This window comes from Bombus impatiens, unplaced genomic scaffold, assembly GCF_000188095.3.
Source record: "Bombus impatiens unplaced genomic scaffold, BIMP_2.2 scf_0525, whole genome shotgun sequence".
NCBI classification, from domain to species: Eukaryota; Metazoa; Arthropoda; class Insecta; order Hymenoptera; family Apidae; genus Bombus; species Bombus impatiens.
In genome coordinates this window covers 657,420-668,520 of record NT_176944.1, presented here as the reverse complement: position 1 = coordinate 668,520, position 11,101 = coordinate 657,420, and positions in this window count along the sequence as shown.

Genomic DNA, 11,101 nt, shown 5'->3' with positions numbered 1-11,101 from the left:
GAAACGGGGCTGAAGAAGAGAGGGGAGACGAGCTACTAGCGTCAGAAGAAAAAGATAAACTAGACACGAAAAGATAGAGACGCGGTTAGAGACAGACGAATCGTCATAGGAGGTGGAGGGTTGCTGGTAGAGCATGCATGATGGTAGAGAAGGGTGGACGAGTGGATAGTACGAAACGGGTATGCATTCGAACAAGAACACGCTCCACTTTTGCTCCATTTGCAGATGTAGGTGGACTTGCGTGGGAGAAAAGGACAAACGTGTGCAACTGCTTTATCGATGTGTGCGTTACACGAGGGTGGGGGTGGATGGAATTTGTAGTTGGGTAGACGACTCGAGCAAGATAGATAAGACAGGGACGGAGTTAGAAAGTTAGAACGAGACTAACCATACATACATAAGGGAAGGAAGATGGAAAAGTAAGGTTGGAAGGAAGGGCAGGACAAAACGGAAGGAAGAGAAGGAAAAAGAGAGAATGGTTGCGAGGGTGGAGGAAAGAAGGGAAGGAAAAAAGAGAAGGGATGAGGGTGAAAGAGGGATATCGAGTGCGTGTGAAAGAGAAGAGAAGAAAGAGAAAGAGGGAGAGGAGGGAAAGAGAGAAAGAGATGGAAAAGACATGGAGAGGATGATGCCAGCTACGTGAAAGGGGAATGCAGAGTTGCCAAGGTTACACCCACGTCATAACCACCCTATGGCCGCTCCACTAACCATCCCCCTCTTCTGGACCATTTTCCATCCCTGTCTCTTCAATTCTTACTGACGTACCTTCGATTTCCACCAACCTATCGCTGAATCGTAGTTGGCCTGTCCTTATCCATGTGCGTCTACTAAGCTTTCCTTAAAAGTTTCACAATAAATCCCCCACTCTACCGACCGCCATTCTGATTTATGGTGGGCCTGGCTCGTTAAAAACTCGCCATGGCTCTCTCTTCATGTTGTCGAAGTAACATCGTTTTGTCGTTCGTTTCTTTCTCGCCTTATTTGTAGGTGAAACCAGGCGATTTCTCATAAACGGTTGGGGATAAATTATTGCCAGCAGGTCGAATTTTTTATTGGTCTGCTTTTTTTAAAATGTATTTCAGCTTTTGCTTTTCGCATGAAAAAGTTATGATGCGAAAGGGCGAACCGGAATTGTAGAATAGATTTTTTTTTCATGCAAATCCAGTTTGCAAAAATTTATTTTCGATATTTTTCTCGTTTATATTTTATCGCGTTAATTTACGAACGATTTTATCTATGTATCGTATTTCTAACATTTTTTGGAAATGTGGAAACGAAATGAAAAATAAATTGAATTAGCAAACATTCGCAAATAACGATTTAATCTGCAAGCTTTGCTTTCGAATACTGTTTACAGTTCTATAGATAATTAATCTTACCTCAAGGGAGAGCCTACTGTTTCCCAAAGAAATCCCTCTCTAATTAAACGCATTCGTCTTCTTTTTCCGAGGAAAGTCCTTCGTTACGTCAAAGCGTTATCTTCGATAAGTCCACGATTAATTAAACACGAGCCACCGTGAAATTATAAGCGTCCTGTATAAAGTTAAACAGTGTCCACATCGTTGGAGAGCAAAGTAAAGCTTCTGTAGAACGTCAAACATCGATGTCGGACAGTAACCACTTGGTTTCTTAAAGTTCCTTTTATATCCTGTCTTCGTGTTCTTAACTTTCGAAATGACGCGACGACTACATTTCCCCTTTTAAAAACATTTCTACGATAAAATCTTTCTTTAGTATCTCCCTGAGCGTAAGCTTTTCTGCGAACCTTTTTCATTTTTGACGATCAAGGTTCTGATGCACAATTAAGCTAATGTTATTACATTTTACAAGTCACGGATTAAAAATTAATTAACATCGATAAACTCTCTTATATAATTTCAACAACTCTAATAATAAAAGAAGTGACATTTTGTACAAATTGTAAATTACTTCCATCGTACTATTTGTTACGTAAAATTGTAAAATTCTAAAAAGAAAAAAGGCAATTGTCATGTCTCAATTTATAGAATGATATAAAGTATTACAAAGATGTAGTAATTTTAAGAGACAGATTTTGCTTAATATTTATAACCTCATACAGATATGTCATGTCTCGGCCAACATCGTTGTACGTGAACCATAGGTGGAATTTTCTTTTCCATTTACGTGCGACTGGTTTACGAACCACACGACTGTGGAAGATATAAGTCAAGCAAGACGTTTGATCTAGCTTGCAGCTGTCGGAAGACGGTCTCTTAAAGGAATATTCAAGACCCAATTCCCAACAGCTGCGGAGCAATTTTTAGGGAAACTTCTTCTGCATGTAAATAACCTTGCCATGCAAAATCGATTGTTATATCCGTATATGTCCGAAATAACAATTTTACAAGGTAGGATAATTTTGCTGGCCGTTAACGACGCGGCAAAATTTGCGTTAACATAATTTGGCTTTTCTCAAAATTTAATATATCCTTTCAAATAATCATCGAAAAAGAAACGCCACTATAATTCTTCCTTTATGACTTTATCAATAAGACTTTTTTCAATAATAAAAAAATAATTAGATTAATAATAGATAATAATTATTAAGTATGATGTCATATGCTATTATCATCTACAGCATTATGTATTTGTATTATGATTTGCGTATTCCTTTACGAAAATCAAAGTGCTTCTAACGTTTATATATATGTCGCAATATGCACAATAAGAGTTTCGTATAAAACATCGACTAGCGTTCTTTCCAATTAGGATATTAATTGGGGCATACCTGATTAAAATACAATATAAAATATAAAATAGATATAATATACAATATAGTAAAATAGAAATTTTGATTTTCCTTAAACACAGAAAACCACAAAATTCTACTAAACATTCATTATATCCATTGTTATTTATCAAGAGAAAACGGAGTTTCATTACATTCGTTAAAGAACGAAATTCGTCACATGGATCAGCCTTTCTTAAAATATGTTCTCGTGCGATTACGAGTTTAATTGTAAGCGGATGCTACGTCGAGGCTGAATCGGCAATTAATTAAGCGGCTGTTCGACAGGCGAAGGGAAAGACCGGTTTAATTAATTGATAATCGGAGGAGATCGGTCTACCGGAGATAGAGTAATCCGGGATTAGCCTTTCGCCGTGTCTGAATAGATTCGGCCGACGATGATGTTCTTCTTGCAAGACTCAAACCCAAATATTTGTTTTAATTGGCAAGATTGCATAGGACTAACGGATCACGTTAAAACGGCGAAAATTAAAGGACAAAGCTTCGTTCCATTTTCATTTCTAGGGAATTTGCATGAGCTTCATCTCGTATACCCATTCCCCTCACGGAGCTGCTGGCTGCAAAAATGTAACTTTTAGCCGGGTGTCCGCGGCTAAAATTTAAATTATGCACCCTTCACGCTTGTCATGCTTCAAAAGAACTTTTCGGCAGTGTGTGCTTCAAACGACGTGTCACGTGCGAACGACACTTGTACTTCCACAGAGGGTTGAGAGCGGCCATGGTTTTTTGAAATTATCACCAACACGACGAGCAAAATTTGAGAGAAAGAGGAGGAAGGATGTGCCAACGATGATGATGTCGATGGGGGTTTTTGATATTTTTATTCTTTTATTCGGATTTTCGAACTCCGAATGAAAAAAGGTCTACCGAATTAAGAGTAATGTTGTACAAAAGAACGTTTCATAGCTATCAAAGAAAAGATGATTAGTAAAGATGATGCTTTGAAATTCTTGTTGACACGATTGCACACGAATGAAATTTTACATACAATTTTTTCGTTCATCACATTAAATTGGTGATAAGAATAACTATAGGGAGGCTGGATGTTTTCATTGTTTCGTTTAAATTTTGCAATTTATTAAAGCTGAGAAGAATCTAGTTATTCGAGCATGATGTGGCGTAGAAGAAAATTTCATAGCGATTAAAGGCACGATGATCGGCGGAACGGGGAAGACCGTATACGGCTTAAAAACAGGCTGCTAAATGAAGTGCCTCGAGCTCTGCAGCAAATTAACTTCTTTATGACCTCTGCCGAAGAAAGCATCTCGTAAGCAGCTTAAAGAGAGAGAGCGTCTCGTGAGCTTCTAAAAAAATTGAGCTGCTCTTTTCTTCTTCGTTGAGGATTAGTAACGAGAAGAACATCTTTGATAATGTATATCCTTTATAAAATAATTCTAATTAATTTCATGGAATGGTTTGCTTCCTTGAAGAATCATAAATTAAAGCCTCGTTTATCATGAAATATCGATTTTTTGATTGTTTAATTATTGATTTTCAAAGTCAATAAAAATTCGAAGGTAATCATTCCACGTCAAATCAAATTTTCCCTTAAATTACCGAGGATATTGGCAGAATAGTATCCATTAATTCGAGTTTTACGGTGGATGAAAGTTTCGAACCCGATTTGAGGTGCAAGTGAGGTTTCGCGCTTTCAGGAGAAACAGGTTGTTTTTCATCGTGTCTGACGGACGAGCAGTGGAATGCGATGCATTTATCATGGCGTCGCTGCTTCCCGGAAACTTGAGGTAAACATTTATCGTTCGCAACTCCGACAGGTCCACACTTGCTGGAAAAGAGGTGAACCAAAAGGGAAGGGTGGGTTATGTAAGTTGGGAGGGGTTGAAAAGAAGGGGAGGGTGAGAAAGAGACAGGGAGAGGATTGGTCCGAACGAAAGACCAAAAGGACGGCATCCATATTTCCCCAACAAAGCAAACAAACGGTCTCGTTCTCTTCTTGAAATCCTTCAGCCTCGCCTCATTGTTCATCATTGTGATGTGCCACAAAAGAAGGGGATGTGAGAAGAGAAGAAAAACGAGAGTGAGCCAACCGGACGAATTTCGCGTTTCTCACTTTCGAGTGCTCGCATTCATTGCACGTTGTGGAAGGTCCTGGCCTAGTTTCCCTTCGAGCGAAATATGAAAGTATTAGAGTCCTTGAGAAGAAAGCTACAGTTTCAACTTGAAATTGTTCAAGACGGGAGAAAATTGCGTGAAATGCTATTTTGGATACGGAAAAATTCAGGATATCTTTTCGCGCGATTTCCTTTCTTTTCAGTCAGTGTTTACACAAATTCATATATTTTCAAATACAGACGAACACCTGCAACTTGAATGAAAAAATGTTTTATTTTCCAAATGCAATAATAATAGCATGTACTTCATTTTTGATATTTTGTATATTTTTACATTCGTTTATATTCACATACATTTCGATGTATTTACAATTGTCGTAAATGCATAAATATCTTGTACCTATGTACAACAGAGAATTACACCGATCTCCTCGTAGATCTTAGAATAAAAGCGTTTCAGTGATCGATCCCTCCGTGAACTCGAGATTTTTCTTCCAATTATGGTATCGTGTTTATTTTCCTTTGGTTCAGCCTCTCTCCGGTGGAGAGCTCCCAACTTCTTTCTCGGTGGGTTTGTATCATATTACGACATCGCTGAAAGCGTTTCCAAAGAGAGAACCAATATGGAAGGGAAGGAAAAGAGTATCGCGTGGTCGAATTTAGGGTAGGGAAGAACGGAGCAGCGAAGGGGCGGAGAAAAAAAGGTCTACTTTCGTAAATGGCACAAAAATATCGTGACTCGTCGAGGTTCTAGGCTAAATCGTCTTTTCTATCTGTATGGAGAATTTCGTGTTGGAGGCTACTGATGGCACAGGAGGGGACAGAGCGGTGACGAATTACGTACGAGGCGAGGACGAGAAAAGAGAGCAATATCTCCTAAAGTGGTCTAAGAATGCCGCTTAAATGACGTGTCTCGGTCGGTCGTGTTTCCACTTCATATACGAGGCCTGTGTGCAACGTGCGCTGCTGTTGTCTCTTCGCTCGTTTTGTCCAGGACCTCTGGAAACGTAATATCCTTCGATGTGGCGGACAATGGGCTTATTGCATTTCGCTGATGAATCATTCGTGAATTGTATTTCCGCGGAAGAATGCAAGTGCCACGTTCTTTTTTAATTTTGTTTGTCAGTTAGCTCCTATTGTTCGATGAACACTTTCTTGAAGTTTTCAAAAATTTTTGTTGTTTGTCTATATTATACGTATCTTTCTTTTATTAACCTTCTATATAGCTATATAGCGTTTCACTGTGACCTAAAAGTATAAGCGACAGTCATAAACAAATAAAACGAGGATTAAACAATGTAGGTAGATGGATCTATAACTTTCAAGTTATGCGATGTTATCAAGGGTTAAAGATGAGAGAAGATAAAAGACTTCAGTTATCGATAAATTAAAAATATAATATATTAAAGACATAGTACCTTCTTCGTTTTTGTTACTTAATTGAAGCACTGTTGAAACAAGTGTAGCATAATTTTCTAATTGACAGCATAACTTAAGAACACGTCTGCTATAAAACTTTCAACAACGAAGTTTCCCGTTACTACGTAATTCCAATGCAAGTTTCTTATTGTACTTTAAAACAAACTCTATTCTTCATCGAAGTTTTAGCATATTCGCTGAAAAAAGAAACAAGATGTAAATCCTGTTTAATCTTTTGGATTATAAGTTCTTCACCTCAAATTCTGAAAGCGATGTTCCTCTGGAACAACAAATTAAATATGATTGTACAATAAAATCAGCGAATTATCCTATAGAATATTGATGTGATATGATATATATTGATACGTAACATATTATTGTTGTTTTCGAATTTCTCAATAAATCAAGACACTTCGCTTTTTCCCGGGTCAATATCGCGCGAAACTCCTATTCAACGTGTTCAAAGCGCGCAACTCTTGAACTCAATCTCCATGGTAAGAGAATTTCCGTCTGAAAGAAGAGCCTAGAAGGGACAAGAGACAAGATGAAAAAGGAGCACGTGCTTGCAGGGAAATTCAGCTAGGTCGAGGACGACCCACTTTCGTTCAAGCATAGAAACCTCATCCTTGCCAGGGTTTCAGATTAAATCGCATTTCCCTGATCCTGCCTGGAACACGTTCCACGAGACAACTTATGAAGATGAATCACTCGCGGAGATAACACGTTATGAGATAACGTTCGCCCCAGAGAAAAAACGATGTCGCCGTGTTACACCGTGTAATCCCGTGCACTTGAAATTGAATAAAAACAACGACGCTGGAGTAACTGTAATCCTCTCGTTCCCTTGGGAATTTTCCTTCAAACGATTACACGAATTGACTTCGATAATATCGGTGTGAGATAAAGGCTAAGGATAAATCGTTGACTTCTTTGATCTATCGATCCTTTCTCGATTTCTTTTTAACAAAAGATGAACTTCTCTTTTAACAAGGAACACGATAATATTTTTACAGGCTTGATTCTCTTTTATTTATATTATTCACCTTTATTCGCCTTCTTTTTAAATAAGTGTCAGTCATTGTTAGATATTATTGATAAAACTGTTCTTTTTTTTTTTTATTAAATTTACACTAGCTTAGCTAGTTCATAGCGTCCGGATCGTTAGCTAGCTCCGAATAAAAACATATTTTACCGAAAATAAGCGTCTTTATATTCCAACAAGCGTTACGATAATAAATTGCTTTCATTATTCCATTTCAACGAAACCATTTTATCATTTGGCAAAGAAATACGCATCTTAGCTATGACGATAAAACAGCGATTTCTCGCAACAACGGTAAAAACAGAAATACATTTCATGGCATAAATTCATGTTCTTTCAACCGCGGTATAATTCCAGCCTCTACCGCGAGCGTTCGCTAAGGAAAATACAAAAGACAAAATATAATTTCTTCGCGTACCCAACCTCTCGCAATCCTAACCCTCTCTGGACGCAATCTCAGCCCTCGAAACAAAAGTAACCAAAAGGAAGGAAAGGAAGAAAACGAAAACAAAAATTAAGGGGCACAGACGGTCGTAACTGGAATTGGTGGACGAGTCCGGGAGACACGGGGATGTTCTCGCGCTTATTTTCATTCCCTGGGACCGCTCGGTGTGTTTACGAGCACCCAAATGGCAGTCTTAAGTTTCTCCGCGAATTTCGTTGATACGTCCAGACCGAGGGGCCAAACGGAAGGGCGAATAATCCTGAAATTTGTGGCGGCCAGACGAACTGAGAAGAATGGCGCGATGACTCCTGACGGGAGCATGCAATCCCGATATGAGGAGCGGCCGTAAAACGAGATGAGGAGAACAAAGTGGGGTTGCTGGCCTCTCTGACTTGTCGTTGACGTTCGTGCAATATTCGAAGAACGTCGGCTTCAAAAGAGGCCGGACCGACGGAATAGCGAGAACAGAAGCTGCCAGCCAAGCACAGGAAATTGCATATTCCGTCTGATGCAACGCCCACGTACAACGCCTCCATTTTGTCGTTCTCTGTGTTCCGTCGCCGGATTTCATCAGCCTTGGAGGGATTCATCGTCACCTGATCGACGATAAACGTAACCAACCAGTCATCGCTTCTCGTTTGTGGCCGGTGGAATCATATTTTATATTTCCAAGTATATCTTAAACGGCCATAATGCTGTATTATATAGCTCAGTTTGAAGGTTTATGGCTAGTATCATCTATTGGCAGTAATTTATTGCTCATAAAATTAACCTTGGTATAATACGAAATGTAATATACGTAGTGGTATAAAGCTGTCCACTGCTACTTTTCATAAGATAGTGTTCTGCATTCGTTGTTATGAAAAATAGATTTTATTTTTTGGGATCGTGAAAATATATCGTGGCAGAGAATAAATTTAATTAATTATTAAATTACACGGATGATACTTTTAAAAGTTGGAATACTAACAATGCTTACAGTGCTTACGTGCAAAGTTTTTGTAGCAAATAGCCAAGAACTACTTGTTGCTGTCTTTACAATAGACTCGTGAACATGACCGATGATAGTTCCAGAAGTTGTCAAAAGAGTGCACCATGCTCACACAAAGCGCCACTTCTAGTCATGATTAATGATACACACGCTCTATAAGGATGGTTAACATACTTCTAAGCTCATACCGCAGCTCAGCGTTTGAAGTATACTCGTGAAAGACTCGTAGTCTTGAAATCATAATCATAATCGTAGTCACAACCATAATCATAATCGTAACCATAATTCCAGCCATAAACAAAATCGGAATCTGCAAAATTTTAATGCTGGCTATTTACAAACTAGAAACTAACTTTTATTAATTCCGCAAAAATAACGTATAGACGTGTATATTATACTCTAGTTATCAAAAATATTAAAAAAAAAGTATTTTAAATTTTGTCAAACGTAATTCATGAAATATGTTCTGCTCTTTACAAAGTAGAAATCAATTTTCATTGACTTCATAAAAATAAATACATACATCATACATACATACAAATGTATACATACATCATACATACATAAATCATACATTTCCAATTGAAAATAAAATAAAATGAATATCATCGATCGTTAAAATGGATATTATTCTATAAATACAATCGTTGTCAAAGGACGCTAATATGCATTTTCTTCTTCTTCTTTAACGTTTGAGTCTCGCTACGATGTACATAGTTGGTACAATGCAAACATAGTCAACCATGTCGGGAATTTACGTTGCACGCGAAACTAGACCGATCGAATATGGAAAATACAAGTGACGGGAAATCAAACTGATTTTGCATGCGTGAAAATGTTTGTCACCGTCCTTCCGACGAGCGGTTACCGACTCTGGACAATATTTGCAAGTACAACAAGAACGAGGCCAGTGTTATTAGTCAAACAACACCGTAGTTGGAAGATCGTGGAAAGTGCCGGGGATAGAATCTGATGAAAAATGTGATGAGCATGGTAATCTGACCGCGCGGCTAAATATTTAACGCTGCCAACGCGTTACGTATCCAGGTACTTCTTTGATCTTGGAAGAAATTTCTCGACTGAAGAAAGAAAGTCATATAGACAGAACGATGCCACGCAATAATTAGTAAAATGAAGATTATTTGAGGAAAACATGTTTTATTGAAGTCACACCGACTGTGTATTTATTGTTTTATTATTTTTTTATTAAATAACACTGTATTATAAATATTGTTAATATTATATCTTCAATAATACAGAATGTTTCTACCAAACAACGATTCACTATTTTAGCTACTAAATATTTGGCAACAATATAAAACGCTCTGTTGTCATTATTGCATTATTCCAGAATTTTATATTAACTTCTCTGAGCGAATTGATAATGTAGAATTTTTCCATTAACCTTCTCACTGCTGAATATTTATTTCTGTGGTAAGACGCTCGGTGGTGAATGAAATAAATATTTCAATTGTTCCATTATACATTATGTGAAATCCATAAATTTACGAGTTACTCGTGGTAGGATATGAATTTCACAGAATGTGTTATTCCGGTTTCAGCAGTGAAAGGGTTAAACTACAAATTAGCAATTTAATTACCACATATCTGACGCTGTAAAACATTCTGTCGCCATTAAATTTTTCGGAATTTCACATTAAATAAACATAAAATTATCGTCCATAATGCGGATTCTGCGAGAGCGCTAATTACCCGAACGATAATTACAGGCGACCACGGTGTTCTCTAATCATCGAACGCCTCATCAGCGAAAGCTGGCAGTACGTTAATTACATTCGCGCAGCCGCCTAGCTATCTTTTCTTTATTCCACGGTAGCGTATCGCGTACATTACGGCGAAAAAATCGCGGAACGTAATGCAGAGAAGATGCTTTTAAATAGGATGAAATCCGCGAGAAGCCGGCGGGAAGGTTCGAGACAAAGGAAACGTGTACCATGGAGGGTAACGCTCTCTATGTTGGGTAATAAATTAAAAAGAATGTAAAACAGACCCGCGGGATTATTATTCCTCCCTGTGGCCAAGATTTATACGATATTCCGTTTTTCATTTCCACTTTCTTGCCGGCGGCGTAATTGCCGTCGCAGACAATTTTTATCTCGCCCTCTGATCGCAAAAATCATTAATAAAAGCGGGTATCTTTGGCAAATATTCCTGGTATTCGTCTGCTGAATTCCACAATCCTAAATATGGCTATAACGTTCACGTTTTATTGAAAATCAATCTGTGGAAAAAACAAAAGTATCTGTTGTAATAAGGCAGCTTGAAAGTTAGATTTTCGAACCCAGCAGACTCTTTCCAGTTTTACTTATTTTCCATTAGAATATTCATTTTTAGTTATAAA